This window comes from Microcebus murinus, chromosome 5, assembly GCF_040939455.1.
Source record: "Microcebus murinus isolate Inina chromosome 5, M.murinus_Inina_mat1.0, whole genome shotgun sequence".
NCBI classification, from domain to species: Eukaryota; Metazoa; Chordata; class Mammalia; order Primates; family Cheirogaleidae; genus Microcebus; species Microcebus murinus.
The window spans coordinates 20,175,083-20,200,264 of record NC_134108.1 but is presented as its reverse complement, the minus strand read 5'-3'; the positions used below and the strand labels follow the sequence as shown (position 1 = coordinate 20,200,264).

The 25,182-nt window shown below is 42.6% G+C and overlaps 1 long non-coding RNA gene and 1 other non-coding gene across 3 annotated transcripts; both read left to right on the top strand.

Annotated features, from left to right (window-relative positions):
• Positions 1-9,708: 9,708 nt before the first annotated feature.
• On the top strand, positions 9,709-24,918 carry LOC105867053 (uncharacterized). Of its 2 annotated transcripts, none has more exons than XR_012919260.1 (3): positions 9,709-9,956; positions 17,644-17,766; positions 22,831-24,918. It is a non-coding gene; the product is annotated as an uncharacterized LOC105867053 (long non-coding RNA). The 2 variants fall into 2 exon arrangements; XR_012919261.1 differs by having other exon boundaries at positions 9,709-10,087.
• Positions 10,008-10,090, top strand: TRNAL-UAA (transfer RNA leucine (anticodon UAA)). Its single transcript has one exon. It is a non-coding gene; the product is annotated as a tRNA-Leu (tRNA).
• Positions 24,919-25,182: the final 264 nt, after the last annotated feature.

Genomic DNA, 25,182 nt, shown 5'->3' with positions numbered 1-25,182 from the left:
AAACTTAGAAAGGGGAAGCTCAAAATAGGAAATGTAGACTTTTCTGTGAACTAGTCCAATTTATTTTCATCTGTGTACCAACAAACAGAAATCATAAGTAAAGACTGGCTTGGCTGATCATGTCAACAGGAACAATGGTTACAGCTAGAAGGTGGTAGGTTTTATTTTTCATCTCTTTGTATGCCCTGTTAATATAACTTGGTAAAATCATATATTATAATAATCCAGGGTATAATTTTGTTTGGGTTAAATTCAGTGTGGTAAGTGGGATGAGCACTTTAGAAATTTTTCCTAACACTCAAAGGTGTTTATAGATTTCTGATAACTCAAAGCCTTTGTATTTATTTGCATATTATTTTATCGTCCTTTTTATACATTTCTTTTTAATTTGTAAAACCTTGCCCATGTAAATGTCATTTTTCTCTTCATCTTCCTATTGCATTACTCCCTAATAGACAAAACTAGGGGAGAAAAATGCTATCAATTCCATTTGGTCTATTGTTTCTTTGCTTGGTCTGCTTTTTTATTTAGAAGAAATTTTTAAAAACATGTATGTATATTTTTTTCTATTTTCAAAATTGTCATAAAGTTTTTAAAAACAAAGTAGAGACTGTGGTTTACACCTCAAATGAAAACTCATGGAAATCAAGGTATACCATGTAGCAAGTGAGCAACTGAATTCCTCCTTAAACCTTACTGCAAAAAACAACAACAAAAAAGGGAAATATTTATGCATAAATTTATATTATCAGCTCCTCTGATTTATTTGACAGATGAAAGTGGCTGTGATTTGCCAACAGCTCACAGACCCTGTGTGGGCGTGATTGACAGGATTTGCCCTCTCCTTAGCTGCACCTGCACACTACACAGCAATAAATCATCAGGTGTGGTTAAGGGGAACAGGGAAATTTACTGCTCCCCGGTGTGTGCTAGCATAAAAACACAGTGTTACCTCATTTATTTTTCATAGTATTGGGTTCGAATGTGTGAGCCCACACACTGCCATGGGAAATGGCCAAGAATTCTGCCCTTAACTCTCTCCTCTCTTTTTGGGTGATCTCATGCACCTCATGGCTTTGCTACCTTATGGTGATCATTGCCAAACCTTTGTGGAGAGCAGACAGACTGCTGATGACCTCAGCAGCTCTCTTTAGTTTGGCTGATAAGAAGCCAGCACACAGTCTCAACATCACCCAGGTCCCCCACCCCCACTTAGTTTGGCTGATAAGAAGCCAGCACACAGTCTCAACATCACCCAGGTCCCCCACCCCCACGCTGTCAGCGTCAGTAGGCAATGTCCCTGAGCAGCTGACACACAAGCTAGACTCATTTTCCTCTGCTTGCTGGGTTCTACCCAAGCATACCTGTGTGTCATAGGGCTTTGGATTTTTCTATCTTACTGTCTACTCACTGTTCATCTTGAATGTGCCACAGTTTCTGCAATCTCAGCATTCTGTTCTCTTACAGACCTTCGATAGACCCACAGATGGTCATCCTGTCAGTTATCTAGAGGCAAAACATCAGAATCAACTTCAGTTCCTTCCTCTCTGTCCACAACCAAATTAAAGAATTATTGCCAATATTGAAAAAAAAAAAAAAAGGATTAATGCCTGTGGGCTATTGTGTGGTTAATGTAGTCCAAAATGCAAACCTGATACCTGAGATGTAAAGGCAGCTATAATTTCCTGCCTGGATTTTTCTAATTGACCCAAAAAGAAAGTGGTGCATGCATCAGAGGATTGTGTTTTGATTCACATAACCCTTCATGTTAATGGTTGTCCATTCTATAAATGTCTACTGCGTACAGAGCTGATATTAATATTTGTCCTAACTTGCATATGTATTTCTTACACATATGTAAGTTGCCTGGGACCAGCTTCTTGTAGACTTATTGTCCCAGTATGGTTTTTAACAGCTTCTTTTTTCACTTTCAGAAGTGCTGTGTTGGGTGATAGAAGTTATATGGTCAACCAATAAATATATGATATGAAATCTGGGTGTACCCTTGTTTGACATTTTCTAAGTTCACCCTGCTCTTGAATCTCTAACCTGTGTAGTCTGAGCCCCCAACCCGAGCAGCAGGAAGACTGGGCTTTTGGTCAGATCGCCCTCCTCCTTGGTGGATCCAACTGGGGACACAGGATGGGGCTTTCTTCATTGCTCTTCTCAAGGCCCTATTTCTTACTAGCCAAAAAAGTGAAATAAATATTCCTAAGGAAGAAACAAAGCTAAAGTAAAATTACACAAGTAGGAGAGAAAATTAAGAAATTTTAAAATATTGAAATTAAAATATAAGGGTTTGGCCGGGTGTGGTGGCTCACGCCTGTAATCCTAGTACCCTGGGAGGCCGAGGCAGGTGGATGGCTCAAGGTCAGGAGTTCGAAGCCAGCCTGAGCAAGAGCGAGACCCCCGTCTCTACTAAAAAAATAGAAAGAAATTAGCTGGACAATTAAAAAAAAGATATATATATATATATATATATATATATATATATAAATTAGCTGGGCATGGTGGGGCATGCCTGTAGTCCCAGCTACTTGGGAGGCTGAGCCAGAAGGATTGCTTATGTCCAGGAGTTTGAGGTTGCTGTGAGCGAGGCTGACACCACAGCACTCTAGCCAGGGCAACAGAATGAGACTCTGTCTCAAAAAAAAAAAAAAAATATATATATATATATATATATATATGAGTTAAAATATGAATGTAATAAAAAGTAAGCTATTATAAGATAAAATAACTAGATTTAAGATCAAAGACATAAAAAGCTACAAAATGCAAAATAAAATAAAAAATATGAATGTAGATTAAGAACAAAAATTCTAAACTGAATTAGGAATAAATATAATTTCAAAAGGATAGAAAAGTCATATTTTCTAAAGGAAATATAAATAAAGGCAAAGTAAAGAAAATAAGACAGAGGTAAAACACTTAAAAAATAAAGAACTAAAATGGAAATGGGGAAAACTTAGATGAAATAAGTTCATAAGATAACACATGGAAAGTACTTCTTGCAGTAAACTGATGCCGAGATGTTGCTCCATAAAGCAAAATCTGTCTTTCATAAAATTAGAAAACAAAAGGTGGGCAGGGGTAGTGGGGGGAAAGGGAGTACAGAGCCCGACTAAAAACAATCCAGAAGTCCTTGGCAAAATCCCCACTTAGACCTTTCTAGTTGGGTCCCAAATAGCTAGGAGACAGCTACAGAGCAATACAAAGCCTCCGACCCCTGCCCTTCGTGTCATGTCCCCAGAGACCTTGACTCTCTGTATGGTATCCAGCAGAGAACACCCAGAGCTGCCTGGAAGAGCATCACCACAAACAGGTTAGGTTATCTTCACACATGCTCAGCCACCAACTCTATTCTTTGGGACCCAGGAGAATAGAACGCTCAGGCATCCAAAAGTGCATAGGAAGTATTTGGTAGTTTTCAATGTGAGCAAACAGATGGCCTCCCCGTCTCACCCTCAGACGAGAACATTTGTCCTAGCAGCAATGGTAGTTAGTGATGACATTCGGAAAATCTATAAGATGGCCATGTTTCTTCATAATATAAGTGGCGTGAAACATGGGTGTAAAAGTATCCTGGAGGTTAAAGCATTTAAATAATGTTGAAATAAAAGGGCATTAGAATGATGTTACAAAGTGAGAGATGTCTGGTAAAGTGAAAGTGGCAATTCTTCAAGGACAAGAACACAACTTAGGGCTGGGCGTGGTGGCTCACACCTGTAATCCTAGCATTCTGGGAGGCTGAGGCGGGAGGATTGCTCGAGTTCAAGAGTTCGAAACCAGCCTGAGCAAGAGCAAGACCCCGTCTCTACCAAAAATAGAAAGAAATTAATTGACCAACTAAAAGAATATATATATATATATTGTAAAATTAGCTGGGCATGGTGGCACATGCCTGTAGTCCCAGCTACTGGGGAGGCTGAGGCAGCAGGATTGCTTGAGCCCAGAAGTTTGAGGTTGCTGTGAGCTAGGCTGACGCCATGGCACTCACTCTAGCCTGGGCAACAAAGCGAGACTCTGTCTCAAAAAAAAAAAAAAAAAAAGTAAATGATCAGATATCAAGCCAATAACAGAGAATCAATCAAGGAAGCAACTTCCAGAGAATATTTTCACTTTGGTCTACATATATTTGTATGAACATGAACACTCAACTAAGAATGCTTTTGGCAGAATCTCTCCAGTGAGACCACTGACCCTAAAACCTGAGCATGCATCAGAATTACTAGACTTTGAACTGCAGATTCAGGAAGTTGGGTGGGGGTAGACAATTTGCATTTCCAGCAAGTTCCCAGGTGATTTTGATGCTGTTTGTCCAAGGATCACACTTTGAGAACCACTGGCTTACTTTTAAGCCACGTTAATTATGTCATAAAACAAGAAAACTGGAGTAGGTGGCTCTGGATTGGCTGTGGCTCAGTAAGGTCTTTAAGGACTAAATCTCTTTCTGATTTACTGTTCTGACATCTTTGGGTGTTAGCTGCTTATGCATGACTTGTTCCCCTGACACCCCTCCCATCCCCCTCCACCCCCCACCCCACTCCACGTGGTCACAGTATGGCTAACGCAGCTCCAAGAATTATGTCTTCACATGATCCCATTCAAGGCAGGAAGAAAAAGCAAAGAAATAACACAAGGCTTTTACTTACTGAGGTTCTTTTTTCAATCCAGAAAGAAAATGTTTCCAGGATGGGATGAAGATACTGGTTTAGACTAATAATGATTCATTCTTTGGGGCTGGGGAAGGGGTCTACCTTCCCTGAAATCAGGGGGTCTCTGCTTACTGCCTGAATAAAATCACTCCTTTAGCAGGGACAGAGGTGCAAGTGGCTGTTGGGTAAGCAACAAACACTGGCTTCTGCAACTAATAATTTTATGCACATTATTTCGCTTAATTCTCACATTTCTCTGAGGTAGGCATTATTATTCCCACCTCACAGATGAGGAAACTGAGACTTGAAGAGGTTAAGTAAATTGTCTACACAGCTAGGAAAAAAATTAGAGTTTGAATTAGGTCTATTGACTAGATAAATTAAACAATGCCTTTACATTACTATATAACTGTTGCCTCTTGTTTTATCTACAGTTGAGAAAAATAATTGCTAGCATAATAACAACCCTCAATTATGGACAAAAAGGTTAATTTACGTTTTGCTTACTATATTGTATATGTATACACTAATCTCATACAAATTTAAGACAGAAATTTAAATTCTATAAATACTTAAATAGAAAAACTTGTCACCAAGAATAATATATTTCTAATGACATCATATACCTTAATTTTTATTATAGTAGTGTCCCCTTATACAAAGAGATATGTTCCAAGACCCCCAGTAGATGCCTGAAACTGAGGCTAATATCGAACCCTAGCTATACTATGTTTTTTTTTCATCTGATCACTTAGAAGTTTACTAATGACTCACGGGCAGGGAGCATAGACACAGTGGTCATGCTGGACAAATGAAGGATTCACATGCTGGGCAGAATGGATTGGGACAATGCAGTATGAATTATGGGTGGGTGTGGTGGCTCACATCTGTAATCCCAACACTTTGGGAGGCCAAGGCAGGAGGACTGCTTGAGGCCAAGAGTTTGAGACCAGCCTGAGCAAGAGTAGTGTTAGAATACTACTCCCCAGCTCTACAAAAAATAGAAAAAATAGCCAGGCATGGTGGCTCCTGTAGTCCCAGCTACTCTGGAGGCTGAGACAGGAGGATCGCTTGAGCCCAGGAGTTTGAGGTTGCAATGGGCTATGATGATGCCACTGTACTCTAGCCTTGGAGAAAGAGGAAGACCCTGTATCAAAAAAGAAAAAAAAAAACCCAAAAACTTATGAATTGTTTATTTCTGGTCTTTTCCATTTAATATTTTCAGACCATGGTTGATTGCAGGTAACTGAAACCAAGGAAAATAAAACCTTAGATAAAGGGGGACTAGTATATAATAAGGTCAGGGAGAGAAGGGCCCTTCTATAGTCTAATTAGGAATTTTCTGAGTTTTGTACATTTGCATTTGTAAGTGTAGCTCATACTTGTGCATTTAACTTTACAACTGTATGTGTGGTGGATGGTAGCATTTAGGGAGGGCTTTAGAGGGTAAAGTTAGGCAGAAAAGAGCAGGCAAGAGAAAAAGTAAAAGAAAGACACAGAACAGGGATCTCAATTTAGTATGACTGGGATTATGGGAGTTGTGGATAAGATGTTTCACATTCTACTTTATTTACTTCTGTACTGTTTGAATTTCATACAGCTCTTACAACTTCAATCTGTTTAAGTAAATATGCTTTCCTTCTAAAAAGAGAAGGACAATGGTAGAAGTCACATTTTGGAGGATTCTGGAGAAAACTGAAAGTCAATGAGTAAACTTGGAAAATACAGGCAACCCATTTGAGAGTTTGAAATGGAAGAAGAAAAGTTGGATTTTAGCAAGGGGTTCAGCAAGATTATTCTTTCAAAATAGATGTGTGGAAACAAAATACATGCCTATGAACACATCAATGGTAGAGAAACTAGCTTTGGCTAGTGTGTATATTCGTTCTCTATAGCTGTGAACACAAGACTTAGCGGCCTAAAACAACAAATATTCATTATCTTACATCATTTCTGAGGGTTGGGAAATCAGGGCACAGATGGGTGGTGCTGGCTCAAGGTTTCTCGTGAAGTTCCAGTCTTGTCATTGCCTAAGCTACAGACATCTGAATTTTGACTGAGCTGGAAGATTTGTTTCCAAGTGCGCTCAAGTGAGACTTCAGTTCCTTGCTGGCTTTTGCTATAGGCTTCAGTCCGCACCATGTGGAGCTCTCCAGAGGGTTGTTCATGACATATGGCTCCCTCCAGGCCAGAGTGAATGATCTAAGAGAGAGCAACCAAGATGGTAGTGGCAATGCCTTTTGATGACCTCATCTCCAAGGTTGCATCTCATCACTTTCATTTTATTGTATTCATTAGAGATGAGTCACTAGATTCAGTCCACACTCAAGGAGAGGAGAACTAGTCCTCACCTGTCGAAGAGAGGATTATCATAGTATTTATGGACATATTTTTTAAACTACTGCAGAATTTATAACAAATATCATGGCTTAAATAAGAGCACATACATAGTGAAGGATAGTTTAAATAGTGTGAAATATTTGTCTGAAAGATGTATGTCAAATGCAGTTTCCTGACCATGAAGACATTTCAATGTTATAAAATCTGTCTTAGGCTGGGCGCGGTGGCTCACGCCTGTAATCGTAGCACTCTGGGAGGCCAAGGCGAGAGGATTGATCAAGGTCAGGAGTTCGAAACCAGCCTGAGCAAGAGCGAGACCTCGTCTCTACTATAAAAATAAAAAGAAATTAATTGGCCAACTAATATACATAGAAAAAATTAGCCGGGCATGGTGGCGAATGCCTATAGTCCCAGCTACTCGGGAGGCTGAAGCAAGAGGATTGCTTGAGCCCAGGAGTTTGAGGTTGCTCTGAGCTACGCTGATACCGTGGCTCTCAGTCTAGCCTGGGCAACAAAGCGAGACTCTGTCTCAAAAAAAAAAATCTGTCTTAATACTGTCATTTACTCTCTGATATTGCCAGTTATAACAAATGCCATTGCACAGTGCTTTTCCTATTTTGTTCCAACACTCAAGTGGATATTTGCCATGCCTCTCGATTGTCAGCAAGTTTGGCAACTTTCCTACAGTTAGGGGATTTCTTTCATTTTGAAGACTGCTACCTGAGGCAGAAGCCAGAACTTTCCTTCGTAGCCACGCTTGCAGCTTGGACTCAGGAACAGAACTTTAGTTCTTATACCCAGATACTCTCATGTAAAATACAGATTTGGAAGACAACAGCATGGCCCAGAATTCAGTTTCCAGAAAGGATGGAGGAAATGGCTCCAATGATGGAATCAGACCTTGGACTCTCTCCATGTCAGAGCTCTGCTTTCCCTGGTGTTGACTTCATTCCCAAGCAGCCTCTCTTTAGTGCACCTTGTGCTTCATTACGATTTATCATTTTCAGAATTTTCATTATCACTTCACTTAAACAAACTACATAACTAGCATAGTGGTGCAAAACAATAAGAGTTTTGTCATGCCCACATAGTCTATGAATCAGGAATTGGGGACAACTTGTCCCTGCTCTATGACATGGGGTACTCAGATAGAAAGACTCAATGGCTGGGGAAGGTGGGGTCATCTGAACGCTAGGGGTTGGAATCATCTGGAGGCTCATTCATTTGCATTCATAGCAGTCAATACTGGCTGTTGATTGAAGGCTATCAGCTGGACCAACTCCCTGTAGCTACTTGGGCTTCCTCACAGAATGGTGGCTAGGTTCCAAGATCAAGCACCCCAAGAAAACAAGTGAGGTATAGCACCTTTTATGACCAAGCCTTGGAAGTCACATAGCATCAGTATGCCATAGATACAAGTCCTTCCAGATTCAGTGAAGGAGAGAACATAGACCTACACACACCTTTTAACGAGAGGGGTGTCAAAGTCACATCCAAAGAAGAGCATTTGGAATGGGAGATACTGTTTATTAAAAGGATCTGTTCTGTAAAATTTGGATTCAGCCAAAAGGCTGCACTCAAGGATCCAGAAGGCCACATGTGGCCCTGAGGCAGCAGGTTCCCCACCCCTCTCAGTATGGCAGAGCTCTTCTCTGTGTTCTTGTCTGTGGACTCGGACGGAGGGCCAGACGTCACGCTCAGAAGGATGGATTCCATAGAGGTCTGGACATAGGTGCAGGCCACTGGTGGCTCACAATGTTGTGTGGCTGGGCAGGGGCACTTCTCCCGGTCACTCTCCTGAGGAGCTCTCACAGGGCCGGCTCTCACAGGAGCAGCTCCTGCGGAGTTGACTGGAACTCGGGGAACCAGGGCAGCAGGCTGGGTGACAACCTCTAGTGATCAGGGCTGCTTTCCCAGGGATCACAGGAGTCCAGGAAGAGGCAGGGCAACAGGTCTCTTAGAATATGACCCAGTGAGTAAGGAGCCACTGAGGAGGTCTGACAACAGTGAGGTTACTGTGTGCAGTCTCAGGGCTGATAGAAGTTCTTCTTGGTCAAAGACACAGCCACCCGCACTGTATGTACGACGAAGGAATAGTCTGGGGCTGCCAGGTCACTCTCTGATCCGCTCCCTGCCGCTCCAGAACACAGAGCCTTGGCTCAGTTGGAGATTCGAGGTCCTGGGTGATGAGGAATGGAAGTCCTGGGAAAAGGGACGACAGGACGAACTGAATCTCAAGGGCACAGAAAGGAGGGAGAGCGCTGCAGGACAAGTCAAGGAAAGGGGGCATAAACATCTGACTGCACGGTAGGGTTGTGGGAGCAAAGAGGAGGCGCACTGCATCTGAGGCGGGGCCCTGGGTATGGTGCCTGCAGCCGCCAGGGAGGGCGACTGTGCCACACTGCCCTGCGTGTGGCGTGGCACGGTCTACACACAAATCTCCACAAAGCCTCCTTCCCGTGTGACTCGTGACACATGCTAAGAAGAGCAGCAGCCCACAGGTGCAGGGGGTCCAGGAACTCTGCTGCAGCAGCGTGAAATTCAGACCTTGAAGTTTTTTTCTGTTTAGAATAATACAAACTAAACGCCGCCCTCTGCGCCCGGTCCCTGTCCCACCGGCCGGGCGCCTCCTAAACGTCCTCCCAGGAGGAATCCACAAGTTCACTAGCGGGTTTGTTTCCGGCGCCCGCGCACCTCGAAACCGAAAGCAGAACTGGCTGGGCCGCAGCACCGCCCCGAGAGAACCGCCCGCCGAGCGCCGCCGCCGCCGCCGCCGCCCCAGCCGAGAGCGCGTCTCCTCGGCTGCAGTTGTCCTTGCCGCCGCGGCGGGCCGGGGGCAACAGTGAGCGGCGGCGGTGGGAAATCGAGGCGACGGCTAGAAGGCCGCCGCGGCCCGGGCAGGGAGAGCGGAGACAGCGGCGGCGAAGCCTCCTCCGCGTTCCTGTGGGCGGGTGTGCGGAGGTCGGTGGCAATGAGCTTGTAGGAAGATGGAAAGGAAAACTGTCTGCCTGCACCAGGATGGCCGAGTGGTTAAGGCGTTGGACTTAAGATCCAATGGACATATGTCCGCGTGGGTTCGAACCCCACTCCTGGTACATTGAGCTTTTTCCTCCTCACTTTTTTAAATTTTTAAATATTAATCTCACCGAACACACCAGGCCTTGGACATTAGAATTCCGACTTCTGGCTGGAAGAGGCGTAACCCCCACAAGGCGAGGGAGCTGGGCGCGGGGCGCGGCGGCGGCCTAGGAAGCCAGGCTCGGCTCCGCAGCTGCAGAGCGGGGTGGGGGGTGGGCAGCCCGGCGGGGGAGGGCTTGAGACCTGGCAGCATATTTTAAAAACTGCCTCTTGCAGAAAAGTAAAAAATACATCTCTTTTTCTCTCTCTTTTTTCTGTCAAAGTTAATTGTGTGCACAGAACTCTTCAATTAACTCCTGGAAGGCGGGGACTGTATACAACACAGCTCTAAAATACACTCTTGACTTGAATTCGGCTTAGAAGTTTTAAATGCTAACAGCCTAGTCTAGTCCTTTCTTCCTTCCCTCCCTCCCTCCCTCCCTCCCTCCCTCCCTTCCCTTCCTCCCTCCTTCCCTTCCTCTTTTTTTTAAAAATGAAAGCAATCTAAGACGTTAAAAAAGTTTGCAAGTACAATCCAAAGACCTTGTTTCCTCCCTTGAATCTTTGAGAGTGAGATACTGACTAGAGGTCCCAATAACAAGAAATGAACATTGATTATTTTCTACCATCTAATCCTCAGACCCCATTCAGTCACTAGTTGTCACAAGATTGTTATATCTTTATAGCAAAAGGCTCCTGTTTAGAATTTGGCATGGCTCCTTCAGTCTGGATCAGTTTCTCAGTCTCTCCTGACTGTCGTGCTCTTGACACTTCTGAAGATGCCATGCCCGTCTATTTGTAGAATGTCCCTTTGTCAGTCTGGGTTTTCTGATGTTTCCTCCTGATGAAATTGAGGCTCTTTAGCAGGACTATCTCTAGCGATGTGGTGTTCTCATTTCATCCTCTCAGGTGGCATGGTTTTTTGTTTTTGTTTTTGTTTTTGTTTTGAGACAGAGTCTCACTTTTGTTGCCCAGGCTAGAGTGAGTGCCCTGGCGTCAGCCTAGCTCACAGCAACCTCAAACTCCTGGGCTCAAGCAATCCTGCTGCCTCAGCCTCCCGAGTAGCTGGGACTACAGGCATGCGCCACCATGCCCGGCTAGTTTTTTTTTTTGTATATATATTTTTAGTTGGTCAATTAATTTCTTTCTATTTTTAGTAGAGACGGGGTCTCGCTCAGGATGGTTTCGAACTCCCAACCTCGAGCAATCCGCCTGCCTCGGCCTCCCAGAGTGCTAGGATTACAGGCGTGAGCCACCGGGCCCGGCCAGGTGGCATGGTTTTGATGTGTCCTATTACTGATATTAATTCACTTGATTTAAGCTTCTGTGCCAGGCTTCTCCACTATAAAGTTACTTTTTGCCCTTTGTGATTAATACATATTTTGAGGAGAAGTGCTTTGAAGCTATATACTACCCCATTCCTCATCAAACTTTCATATTATTCATTATTTATGGAATTATAAGTTATGTATATATGTACTCATGGTATCCTATTTAATCAATGGTTACAATCCATTCTATCATTATTTGTTTTGATGCTCAAAGTTTCCCAGATTTGGCCAGTAATAGTCTGTTCAAGCTGACTTTTGACATGTCTCCATCGTTATTTAGCACTTCCTTACTTCCTAGTCCAAGACATCCCAGATTCCTCTTGTATTTTCCTGACCCAACCCTAGAATCAGCCATTTTCCAAAGATCCCTGGTTCTTTTTAGTGGACAATGGTATTTAGAAAGCAAGATCTCAATGATAGGTGTGCTCATTGCTTCTGAGGTGTTCCTGTTCCCAGCCCATCTATGTAGGCAGAATGTGTATGTACGTGTGTGCATATACATCTACATTCATCCATCTATTAATATATATCTATCTACGTTTACTTCCAGGAGTTCATGCCTCCAATTCTGATTTAACGCTATAGACTTTGTTCCAGTTTTTCTTTCTGTATTTGTAACTACCTGAACTCCTCCCTCCTTGGTGTAGATCTCTACCTTGCTTGGGCCCCTCTAATGTCTTTAGAATTGAATCGTTCAGGAAGGAAAGTGGGAAAGAAAGAGTGTCTAAATAGTTTGGAAATAAACATCCTGTTAGCACCTGAGAACTGGCTCCGAGCCAGTCCCTGGTAGGTGGCTTAGGGTGTGCAGATATGTTGCAGAGCCTCTGTCTCAAGGAGCAGAGATAGTGAAGGATAGAGATTTTATTAATAATAAGCCACATTTATAATGAAAAAGTATGAATTATGCCCAAGGTGCTAAAGGAGCACCTTGGGAAGGACTTACTCTTCCTTAGAGAGTCCTCTTCAGTTGAGAAGTGAAGGAAGAGGAGCAGGGCTGGGGGAGGGACAAGTAGGAGCAGGAGGGAGATACAGGTGGGGGAAGCCACCTGGGAGCCACCTGGGGGCCATGTGTAGTATGGTGTCCAGGATCCACTGAAAATTTAAACAAGAAGGAACCTGACTATGTTGATTTTGGAAGAATCTACCTCTCCTGATGTAGACACTCTTGGGCTGTCTCTATAATGCTTGGGAGTGGGGCCATGTTGGATTGGCAGAAAATATTTTTTTGGGAAAAATTGTTTGATACAGTCAATGGCCAATTAGGCTGAGCTCAGTGTTCCTCCCTTTTCCTCCTTAGAAGCCCAGTACTTTTCCTTGAAAAGTATGCCTGTTACATTAGACTCTATATTTTAAAAAAATGTGTAAAATATAGCAAATATTTTGAAGTTAAATTTGAATCATTTGTACACATATCACCACTACGCTTGTAATGATTTTCTAGTAATTATTTTAAAAATAAGAGCTTAAGTCATTACTTTGAGTTATAATTTAAGAGTGTGGATTTATGCATGTTCTTTTTGTGGGCTTGAAGTTGTAAGTTATTCAAAATTGTTTGATTATGTTCTATGGAGCTTTTTATGCAGAACTCTGTAGGAGAAGCCATTGCCAGTGTATTTAAACAGTGACATCTACTGGTTAATTTGAGGCAAATTTATTTGTTAAATTCTGTGTGCCTTATTCTTACTATAAATTTCTGATAAATTGTTGTTTCACAGTTATTGTGTTTAGGAGTAGATTCAGGCTATGTCTACCCTAACTAGTAAGTTGACTTTCAATCATTAATGATAACTCTGCCATTGAAATAATCATGAATGGCTGACACAACTTGCATGAACCATTATTGCAATTGTACAGATAGACGCTTTATCTCACTGCATCATCTTTGTTTCAATATAATTTTTTTTTTCAAACTGTGAACCTGGCTCTGAAGTTAAAGGGTGACAGATATCTGGATTAGCCATCAGCTTTAGAACACAAAAGTTATGCCCAATTTGAGAGATCCTGAACAAGTTGCTTTGTTGGTCCTTAGTAGAAAGTTAGAATTTGGAAGAGGAAGTTGGAAGAGGAATTATTTCCTCTGTTTTTCATTTTACTTTTAGATACAGTTGCAACTAGCTAATAAATTTAATGTATTCTGTGTACTCACCCATGTGCTAACTGTTCAAATGTGATAAATGGTAGTAACCCAAGTTTTAATGAGTCTGTTCAACTGCAGAGATGTCACATAAGAGGCAGAGAACATAATTCCAGATTCCTCATTACTCTGCTACTGGATAGAGGGCCATTGCAAACCACACTGGCCTAAGTTTTATTTTCACCAAGATAGATTTTGATGTCTCTAGGCCATTTATCAGAGAGGAATGATTGCTGAGAGGAATGATTGCTGTTGTTATTATTATATCATTTTAAAGAAAGACAGCATTGAAGCAGAATCCTAGGTTGTATAGTAATACTTAGCAAAAGCTAAACTCAAGAGGTCTAAAGTGAAAAAAGAACATCCCTGTGTGAGCAGACTGCACCGGGCAATGACAGTCTGTGACCATGAAATGTAAGGCAGCCAGAGCCCAAACCATCCCGTTAGCCATACCAGTCAAGAGTCAGCACTGGTGTTACTGAACCACACTGGGGCCTGCTCACCTGGCACAGTAAAGCCAGACACTGGTGCTGAGAGTTGCAATGGGAGAAAGAGGCACTTTGTTGCACGGTGCCATGCAAGGAGAATGGGGAGCTGGGGCTTAAGACTTCAACTCCCCAGTGCCTTACAAGCCAGAGTGTTTTAAGGCAGGGGTACATTTCAGGAAAGCAGAAGTCGACAAATCATAATTCAGTACATGGAGGTTATATGTTGGTTTGGGCCAAAAGGGCAGGATATCTTGAAGGTGGGGCAGTACTAACCGGTCATAGGTAGATTCAGAGATTCTTTGATTAGCGGAAAGGAATGTTAAGGTGAATATGACTTTCTCCAGGCCCCTCAGGAAGAAATTTAGAACAAAGAATGGTGGTTAGAGTTCAGTCAGTCCTCAGTTTCCTATTATTTGCATTTTTCATCTGATGGAGGTTTCTGAAAAACAACTCAAAACCATATGTTGCAGGAGTCCTCAAACTACAGCCCTCAGGGCCACATGTGGCCCACCGAGGACATTTATCCAGCCCAGGTGTTTTTGCCGCCGCTGCCTGTCCTGCTGAGCAGCTGACTCATCCCAGGCCCACAGTGCGCATGTGTGGAATGTGCGCCGCACTCTCCAAAGGCCCTCCAACGGTCTGAGGGACAGTGAACTGGCCCCCTGTTTAAAAAGTTTGAGGACCCCTGTTAGGTGTTATCTTTCATTTTTGTAGGGAACTACAGCACCTTGTAACTCTGGCTTGCTGGGAGGACTATTGTAATTACCATTTTCTTGTTTAGCAGGTTGTTCATTTACTTTTCAAGGCCAGGTAGGTGCTTGGGATTTCCCTGGAAGGGACTCAAGATTTTTTCTTTATTTCCATGCCTGGGTGGGGGCCCCAGTAGGCCCCTAAGAGAGGTCCCTGCTCCATCTCACTGGGTCCTTGTTGAAGTAAAATGGAAACTGTGCCTAGCAGAGTGTCTCTGGTATATTATATACACTCAACAAATAGCTGTTGAATGAATGAATGACTTTGAAATCCTCTGAGGATTTTTCACAATTCATTCTGTGTATTGTGCACACATTGATCCTCATTGAGGGTATTGTAATCGGCTCCATGAACAGACACAAAATGACATCCCTCCATATGTGCTTTCCCTGTAGCTTTCCTATGCTTGGGATTCCCAGGCCTGCAGAACTCAATGACCAGAACATTATAACCTTTCTGTTTAACTAACCCTTTTACCTTTTTGTTGTTGAAACCACCAGAGGGTTTCGGTCTAGGTCCATTTGCTTGTCGCACAAAGATCCAATTATTGAGACAATAAGGATTGTCAAGGAAGAAAGGAATGTTTATTACAACAGATGTCTTGTGGGGAGAATGGGAAAAGCTGCCTCAAATGCATCTCTCTGACTAGTGTAGATCACGAGCTAGCAAAGGAGGGGCTACGGGCTACGTGCACTCAGACAGGTCAAGTGCATTGGGGCAGGTCATGGCAGGTGGTGATTCTTTTTTTTTTTTTTTTTTTTTTTGAGACAGAGTTTCACTTTGTGCCCAGGCTAGAGTGAGTGCCATGGCGTCAGCTAGCTCACAGCAACCTCAAATTCCTGGGCTCAAGCGATCCTACTGCCTCAGCCTCCCGAGTAGCTGGGACTACAGGCATGCGCCACCATGCCCAGCTAATTTTTTCTATATATATTTTTAGTTGGCCAATTAATTTCTTTCTAATTTTAGTAGGCGGGGTCTCGCTCAGGCTGGTTTTGAACTCCTGACCTTGAGCGATCCTCCTGCCTCAGCCTCCCAGAGTGTTAGGATTACAAGCGTGAGCCACCATGCCCGGCAGGGTAGTGATTCTTGGAAACAGGAATCTTGCTGGGATGGGGGTTTTGGAGTCTCAACTTCTTTGTCTTGGAGAACATCCACCACAGTCTGGGAAATAACTCTAAAGGTCAAGTAGTTAGTTAAGGGAGAAAACTACATAGGGGTCATTGAAATGTGTTCAGTGCACCCCCCCCCATTACATTTTGAGTTTTTTCTCCAGAAATGGCAGACTCTTCATAGGATAACAATACCAAGACTCACCATCCACTGCCAACCTGTGACTTCTGAATAAGACCTCTTGCACATGTTATGTTCAACACAACCTGCCCCAGGACACGTAGCCACTTTCCTGAAGCCCTTATAAAAACACCTACCTTGGCCTGGCGCGGTGGCTCACGCCTATAATGCTAACACTCTGGAAAGCCAAGGCGGAAGGATTGCTCAAGGTCAAGAGTTCGAAACCAGCCTGAGCAAGAGCAAGACCCCATCTCTACTAAAAATAGAAAGAAATTAATTGGCCAACTAAAAATATATAGAAAAAATTAGCCGGGCATGGTGGCACATGCCTGTAGTCCCAGCTACTCGGGAGGCTGAGGCAGGAGGATTGCTTGAGCCCAGGAGTTTGAGGTTGCTGTGAGCTAGGTTGACGCCATGACACTCAACCCCGGGCAACAGAGTTAGACTCTGCCTCAAAAAAAAAAAACCAAAAATCAGCTACCTTAAGTTGGTTGGGAGATGAATTTGAGGCATTCCTCCCATCTCCCAGGTGATGTCAGGTGATGTCATCTGTAATAAATTACCTTTCTTCCTTGACAATGCTTCTTGTCTTGGCTTTCTGTGTGGCAAGCAGTCGGACGCAGGCCAGACCCCCGCTTGTGTGTCTGGTACCAGTATGTGTTTTAAAATGTTCCCCGGGATTTATTTTAATCAGGTATGGTAAGACACAAAAGTGAGTATCATGAAGGAAGTTTTTATATGATACATCCCTAGAAATGGGGCACACCACACCATGCAGGGCCACACAGAGAAGCAGCAGGGTCGTTTAGGAGCAGAGGGAGTGAAGGGAAAGCCTGGCAGTGGCCTTTATTATGGTTTTTGCAGGAAGGAATGAGAGAGTCAGGGTAAGCATGCTTCCGATTGGCTAGTTTGAGTAACTTCAGTGGACTCTGGGGTGAAAACACTATTCTGAGTAGTCTGGTATCCCTAGGAATTAGCTAACCCTGGTAGGGACAGTTCCTGCCTAGTCACGAGGCCCCAGATGCCAGAGCATCAAGAATACAGAAAATAGAGTTAATGCAGCGTGGGTCCAGGCATTCTTATACTTCTTTTACTGCTCTTCCCTCTTATTTTCCTTCTTCTTCAGCTAGGCTGGACCTTCCCAGATTCAGAGACTTGGGATTCAGAAGCCCAAAGAAGCAAACACATAAGTGGTTTTTGAGTCTTTTCCCTCTGGGCAGGCTACATGATATACTTGTCCAATTCAAGTCTCAAGTTTATCTTTGGGTTGAGATAGTGTTTCAACTATTTTATTCACTGCTGTAGTGTAGTCAGGCTAGCAGTTTCTGAGTAAGGTAACTTTTTGTTTGTTTGTTTGTTTGTTTTTAGAGCTAGGGTCTCACTCTGTTGTCCAGGCTAGAGTGCAGTGGTGTTATCATAGCTCATTGCAACCTCAAACTCCTGGGCTCAAGGGATTGTTCTGTCTCAGCCTACCAAGTAGCTAGAACTACAGGTAAATGCCACCACACCAGGCTAATTTTTCTATTTTTTTTTTTTAGAGACAGGGTCTCGTTATGTTGCTCAGGCTGGTCTCAAACTCCTGACCTCAAGAGATCCTTCCACCTCAGCCTCCAAAAGTGCTACATTACATACATGAGCCACCTTCTCCAGCCATGAATAAGGTAACTTTGTAAATTGCACTGAAAAGATGGATTATTAACCATTTTGGTACCACGCTTACCAGCCGCAAAACCTTGCCCACAGCCGGCACTCATAGTCCGCACAATAGTCTGTGCTGTGCGTTGACGATGAATCCATTTTGCTCTTGTGTGATGAGGAAAGCTTTTAAGCACTGAAAGCTTGTTTTACTTTATAGGCAGCTTTACTTGTAATGTAAATCAGAATAGGTAGCATATACATATATGTTTTCATTACATTATTTTTAAATGTTCACAATATTATTTTGATAAATGAAAAATTAGAAAAGTCATATCACGGCTGTCAGCTAAAGTCACTGTGTGCGTTCATCTGTGGCTATCAACTATAGTCGACACTTGTACCGAAGTGGTTAAGAAGAGTGTTGAATATTTGCCTTAATTCCACAATCTCATATATGTATAAACACAGGAGTGTGTGTTTCTGAAATAGAAACCTAAGTCCTATGAGGCAACACTTCACTATTCAACTTTTTAAGAGTCAGCCAGTTCAACTTTTTTTTTTTTTTTTTTTTTGAGACAGAGTCTCACTTTGTTGCCCAGGCTAGAGTGAGTGCCGTGGCGTCAGCCTAGCTCACAGCAACCTCAAACTCCTGGGCTCAAGCGATCCTACTGCTTCAGCCTCCCAAGTAGCTGGGACTACAGGCATGCGCCACCATGCCCGGCTAATTTTTTCTATATATATTAGTTGGCCAATTAATTTCTTTCTATTTATAGTAGAGACGGAGTCTTGCTCTTGGCTCAGGCTGGTTTCGAACTCCTGACCTCGAGCAATCCACCCGCCTCGGCCTCCCAGAGTGCTAGGATTACAGGCGTGAACCACCGCGCCCGGCCTCCAGTTCAACTTTTAATCCTAGCTCCAGACCTTGTTAGCTGTGTGACTTTGGACTGGCTGTTTAGCTTCTCCAAGCCTTTGTTTTCTCACCTATAAAATGGGGTTCACAATTATAGTACCTATTAAACAATTTGTTGCAAGAGATAAATGTGATATTGATAAAATGCTTAGGAAGTGCCTGGCATATAGAATGATCAGTAGATGAAGCTATTCTTATACTTAATGATTCTTATAAAGTATACATATGGATTGAATGGAAACCAGTTTTGCTACAAAGGCAAAGTTGCTCATGGAATTGATTCTGTTGGATGAACATTGTATTTCCCATAGCAATTGCAGTGGAGTAAAATGAGATGATTAGCAAAAGATATAATTTTTAAAAGAGAAATTTGGGAGAGGGCATAGATTGCATTCTTCTGATTTGTTTATTGAACTTTTTTTCATTTAAAAGTTTTAGAATGACTAATTTTCCATCATCAACAACCTCTTTTTAAACAAAACTCTTAGTAATTCCTTGAATAATTTTTATGTTAAAAAAATAGCAGCGTTCTAAACTCTAACTTTTCAAATGCACAATAAGAGAACTTATTGTTTTCCCCTGGGTAGCACACCCACTGGGTTAGTCACAAATAGCTATATTAAGGATGTTGTTCACATTTTTTAAACACTAGCAATTCTGACCCACCCAGTTCAGCCTTTTAAATGCAATCTGACTTGAAACATTTTTTTATTCCTCATAAAAAAATAAGAAACCCGTATCATTTGGAATATGAGCAAAATAATATATAATATCTTGCTTTTAATTGCAGCAAAGTGCATCATAGAGTATAAACTGGCATTGAAGTGTGCTATTATGCAGGCAAGCTCTTTTACTGTGATTCAGTGTGATGCCTAATCCTATTAGTGCACTACAAAGAACAACATGTAAAAAGTATGCTCTTTCAGCTGCAAATAACAAATGAAATTTTAAAGTAGTCTAACAAGTTGAAATGACCTCAATATCATACTAATTGAGTCAATTAGTCAATTTCTTTAATGCTGATATTAGTCTCCTATGAGTAATCCTCAGACCTAAGTAAAATGTGGATGAACTTGGGTAATTCTGGGTGGAGAAGCCCGCTGGGTGGATCTGGAGTGAAGAGTATTTCTCCCACTGGATTTCTTTGTTCTGCTTCTGTACCCCAGCACCATTAGCCAGCCTGACGGCTGCTTACGGAACACACAGCTACTGCTGCCCTTTGCCATCTTTTCAAAATGTCTAGGAAAGTTTTGTAGAGAGATACCAGCACTGAACACTGGCAACCTATAGTTCCAACTGAGCAATTCATTCATTCAGTAAGTATTTTTATAGTGCCCAGAATGGACAAAACTATGCTGGGTGCTAAGGCACAGCAGTGAATAAGAAAGACAAGGTCCTGCCCTCGTGATATTAAATAACTAATCATAGCATTCATTCACTCATAGTTCTGTCGTGGGTCTCTCCTTGAACTGTGGGGTGCAGTTGAGAGTAGGAAAAGAGAAGCAGAGGCCTGTCACAGAACTGCTAGAATGTGAATGAGGGACAGCCAGTAGCCACCTGCCCATCACTGGGAGAGAGCCTACATTCAGCTTAGAGAGAGAGACAGACAGAAAGAGAGAGAGAGAGACAGACAGACAGACTGAAAGATGGAGGGGGGATGAGGGAAGGAGGGAAGGGAGAGAACAAGAAAGGAAGGAGGGGAACAGAGAGAGAGAAGGAAAGACCTTAGTACATCATATCAGATGGCACGTGATGTCAGTTTATCCCAATTCTGGTGATGTTGATTTTTATGACTTAGATAAGGTGACACAGGACACGTTTCTCCACTGTAAAGTTAACTACTAAATATCTTACACTTCCTCTCACTAGTGTTAGCATCCATTGATGATTTCTGTTTGAGATAATTAACACTATGATTTTTGCCAAACGGTGATTTTTTTCTGTGTCCGTTATTCCTTCTACATTTATTAGTTGACATTCTAGTGTCAGATAGAACTTTTCCTTCTTCCTCACATATTTGTTCATTTATGTATATCAATATTTGCTCATGGATTCCTGTTTTAATTAGTTTTGATCCATTACAATCATTAACTACAATTTAGCTGTTCAAATTTCCCCAGATTTAGCCAATGGAAGCCCCTTTACGATGGTTCCTGTACTATTTGATAGTTTTCACTGAGTACTTCTTTACTTTCTGATACAATTGTTCTAGGCTCATCTAGGGTGTTTCCTTCCATTGACCTTGGATCATTCAGATTTCTGAGGAGATATGATTCCTTTAGAGGAGACTGGTATTCAGAAACCAAAATCTGGGCACTAGGTATATTCATTGCTACTGGGATTCATTGCTTCTAGGCTCTGTCAGCAGATAGAGCTATGACATATATGTATATATCTACGCACACACATAAATATATGTACATCTATATCTATCTGTATGTCTCTATACATCTCCAATTCCAGTACAACTCCACAAGGTTAATTCTTTCTTCTCTTCCATTTTTGTACCTACCTTCTCCAGCATTAAGAAATCTGCCTCCTGGCCAGGTGCGGTGGCTCACACCTATAATCCTAGCACTCTGGGAGGCCGAGGCAGGCAGATTGCTCGAGGTCAGGAGTTCGAAACCAGCCTGAGCAAGAGCGAGACCCCGTCTCTACTATAAATAGAAAGAAATTAATTGGCCAACTAATATATATAGAAAAAATTAGCTGGGCATGGTGGCTCATGCCTGTAGTCCCAGCTACTCGGGAGGCTGAGGCAGAAGGATCGCTTGAGCCCAGGAGTTTGAGGTTGCTGTGAGCTAGGCTGATGCCACGGCACTCACTCTAGCCTGGGCAACAAAGTGAGACTCTGTCTCAAAAAAAAAAAAAAAAAGAAAAAGAAATCTGCCTCCCATTATTCTCCACATAGTCACTTATTTGCATAATCCCCCAGTATACAACCAATTTCTGGTCACATTGGTCATAATCTCTTCTCCCGGACTCTCTTTATAAATGCTGGCCAACTGGGTCCAGTCTGCTTGCTGAACCTGACACCATCCCCAAGCCTGGGCCATGCCCATATCCCAGATAGCTATGAATTTAAATGCCAAACTTCAACTCGATACAGCTCCTTTTTTTTTAAAAGATCGGGAGATCAGGTCTTGCCCAGGCTGGTCTTGAACTCCTGGCCTCAAGTTATCCTCCTACCTTGCCCTCCCAAAGTGTTGGAATTATATGCATGAGCCACTCCACCTGGCCAATACAGCTTTTTAAATAGTCTTTGTTTCAGCTATTTTTTAAAAAAGTGATTGAGACTATTTTGATTATGTCATCCACTACATTAGCTGTCCTTCCTAGTTTTGGGCTACCCAAGCATTTAATAAATTTTTACTCAAGTTGTTGATAAAATCTTGAACACAATAGGGGCAAGATTTTCTTGCTATTAAATATATTCTTTCCAGGTGGAATTACTACATTAATATACACTCTTCATAGGTTATTGTTCAACTAGCTTCAAACGTACTTTTAATGCCCATCTGATTTGGCATTTATTCATTGTGACCACAAGTATATTTGGAGATATGCTTTCTAATACTGTGCCAAAATTAAATTGCATTCTCTCTATGCATAGTGTAGTTCCTTTATTTAAAAAATTATGTCAGTTTGACCTAAGATGTTATTAATGAACTTAAGCTGGCTTCTGCTACTCCTTGCTTTATTGTCAGAGGGGTTAAGTAACTTGCTCAAAGTGTAGCCAGCAAGTGAAGACCTGGAATTTGAACCCAGACTGGTATATCTCTAAAGCCTTGCTCTTGACACAATGCCTCCATCAGCTTGCGTGGGGTTGGGGGAAAGGTCCTCCTCTTTCTGTTTTTACATTATGCCAATTTAATGAGATATTGTCAGAGTGCAAGTCTTGGCTCATAGGCACACTCAAGAGCAAGACAAGGGTAAGTTTGATGGGCCCAGGAGTTGCCACTGCAATTCCCCAGGGGGTGTAAAAGCAGCCATTCTTAATGGTGGTTGAACCTCTTACCAAGATGTACTGCTGAATTGTCCATTTGATGTATAGATTGAAACCTTTTAGAAAGGTAAGTGTGCATCTCTTAAAAAGTAAAGCATTTCTTAAATACGATTATGAAATTAAATTATTCGTCCATGTGAAATATTTACCCAACATTATTTTATCTTTCAGAATATCAACATTTCAAATATTATGGAGTCCAGTGCAGCTTTTTAGTTCAAGGAGAGAGAAGAATTTTTTATTGTTGTTTTCTTCTTTTTAAACACCTTTAATCTGAGGCTCACCAAAGCTTAGAAATGCCACAAAAGTCACTTAAGACATGTTCATGCACTTGATAAAGGTATCTTTACCAGACCAAAAAAAAAAAAAGAGAGAGAGAGAGAAGAGATAACAAACAATAGTCTCCTGAAGTATAGGAGTTGTCTGGTTGAGGCTGTGTTTGCTGGATTTCGTAGAAAGTTGGATGCAAAGATCACATTCTTGACATTGTGGTCCTGTTGGAGGGGTGGGTGAGCACAGAGGAAGTGGAAGGATCCTGAACAAAGGAAGATTTAAATTGACAAGCAGGGAGAAAAATCCCTGCAGAGGCGTCTGTAAATGCAAGAGAAGTGGTGGGAGTCCTCCCCGGAATACTTAGAGACGCACTGCACAAAAAACAGAGGCGCTTCTATGGGGAAGAATCTTAACCCAGCAGCCACTCAGCCAAGCCCGCCTGCTGGGACTCGCACCCGCTGCTGCGTGGCTCTCTGCGCTCCTGGGGTAAGGGCCGCCCGCGGCTGCCTCTCTGGGAAAATGGCCCTGCCCCACCCCAAGTCCTCAGGGTGCCTGGGGATGCATACCCCAGAAGCTGGGCACCCACAGGGCCCTTGAAAAGAACCCTGCCAGTTTGTTCATACAAATACACTTTCTCCACCAAATCGCCATGCAAAAGTAACGTTCCCATCCCTGGTATCATCGAATAAATCTAGATATTTTCTCCTGGTTTTATTTACGGTTCAGAAAACATTTGTTGCCAAAACTACTGGTGCATCCCTTCCCCCCATCTAGTCTCCATTTCTTCCATGGAAATGGAAGCACAGCGTTGAACTGGACACAAAGCTGCCTGGAATAAAGCCTTCATTGTCCAGCTTTTCTCTGAGCTGCAAGCAGCAATGGGAGTAAGTTCTGGCCAGTGATTTATAAGGAGAAGTGCTACTGGTCAACTCCCAGGAAAACATCCTTAAAAGATCATGTGTGTGTGCCCTGCACCTGCTCCTGGGAACATGGATATAATGGCTGGTGCTTCAACCATCACATTGCACCATGAGGATGGAAGCCACAGCCTAAGGTTGGAAGAGAAGTAAGCTAGAAAGAGCTGCTTTCTGAGGCCTTAGTAGAACAAAGCCACCATCCTAACCCTGGATTACAAACCATCCGTGAAGACAAATAAATTGTAATTTGGGGAAAGTTTCTTTCATCCGCAGCCAATGCTAGTCCTACCTGATATTGGTACAAATTAATATAACGATTAGTATAAGAAATGCAAGAAAGAAGTCACTGACCATCTGCTCATACTAACACTTTGGCTTTTTCTTTTTATCACATGTGCTCTCAATCCTGCTCTGTAATACTGACCCACAGTTTAGGGGAATTGTCAGGTTCTCAACCTGTCTACCTGAACATCGACCTAGAAAAAAATGTATCTAAGTGAAAATACAGCCAATTCTACTAACATGAAGGTGCCAGGCAAAGCAGACAACAGCCTGTGCATGTATTTATTTTTAAGCTTCTTTAAGGCACTAAAGGAGCTAAAGAATTTCTGGAATTGAAGACTCTGGTCCCATTAATGTGTCCCTCCTCTCTGGACTCCCCTATTCTCTGTTCCCTCAGATATATGGGATTAGAACTCAGGAGAGAGACAGGCTAGAGAAATAATATGGGAGTCATCAACACATAGGTGACAAGGGGAGCAAAGGCCTGGATATAATTGTGCAAGAAGGACATGGTGAGCAGAGGGCCTCTGAGAGTACTGCGGAAATTTCAAATTTCAGTAACAGGTAGAGAAAGAGAACCCCAGAACAAAGACTGTGAAGGAGTGGTCAAAGTTGCCGCAGGAAAAAAAAAAACAACAAAAAACCCCAAAACATTATCAGTGTCTTTTGTTGATCATCTGGTAAACAGTACCAACTTCTTGTCATCTGGGAAATAAGATGAATTGATTGACGGTTACTTGGATCTAGTAACTAGGAGATCACGTCAGATGCAGGAGCTGTATCAGGTGGCAGGAAAGGGGTGGGGAGGGATGGGGCAGGAGACTTTGGGCAGGAGTTGGAGCTGAGATACTGCCCATAGACGTATCCAAGGCTACATCCAGCACACAAACCAATTGGGCTGGTTTTTGTTTGCATTCAAATGGCAGAGTCAGTTAAAAAGCCAGGTGTGGGATTGATCAGATTTTTCAAGTCCTTTGGAGCAAATTAATACTTGTGTGCAAGCCCAACCTGTTAGTGGAAAGAGAAAACTGCAAAGCAGCCCTTCTTGGAG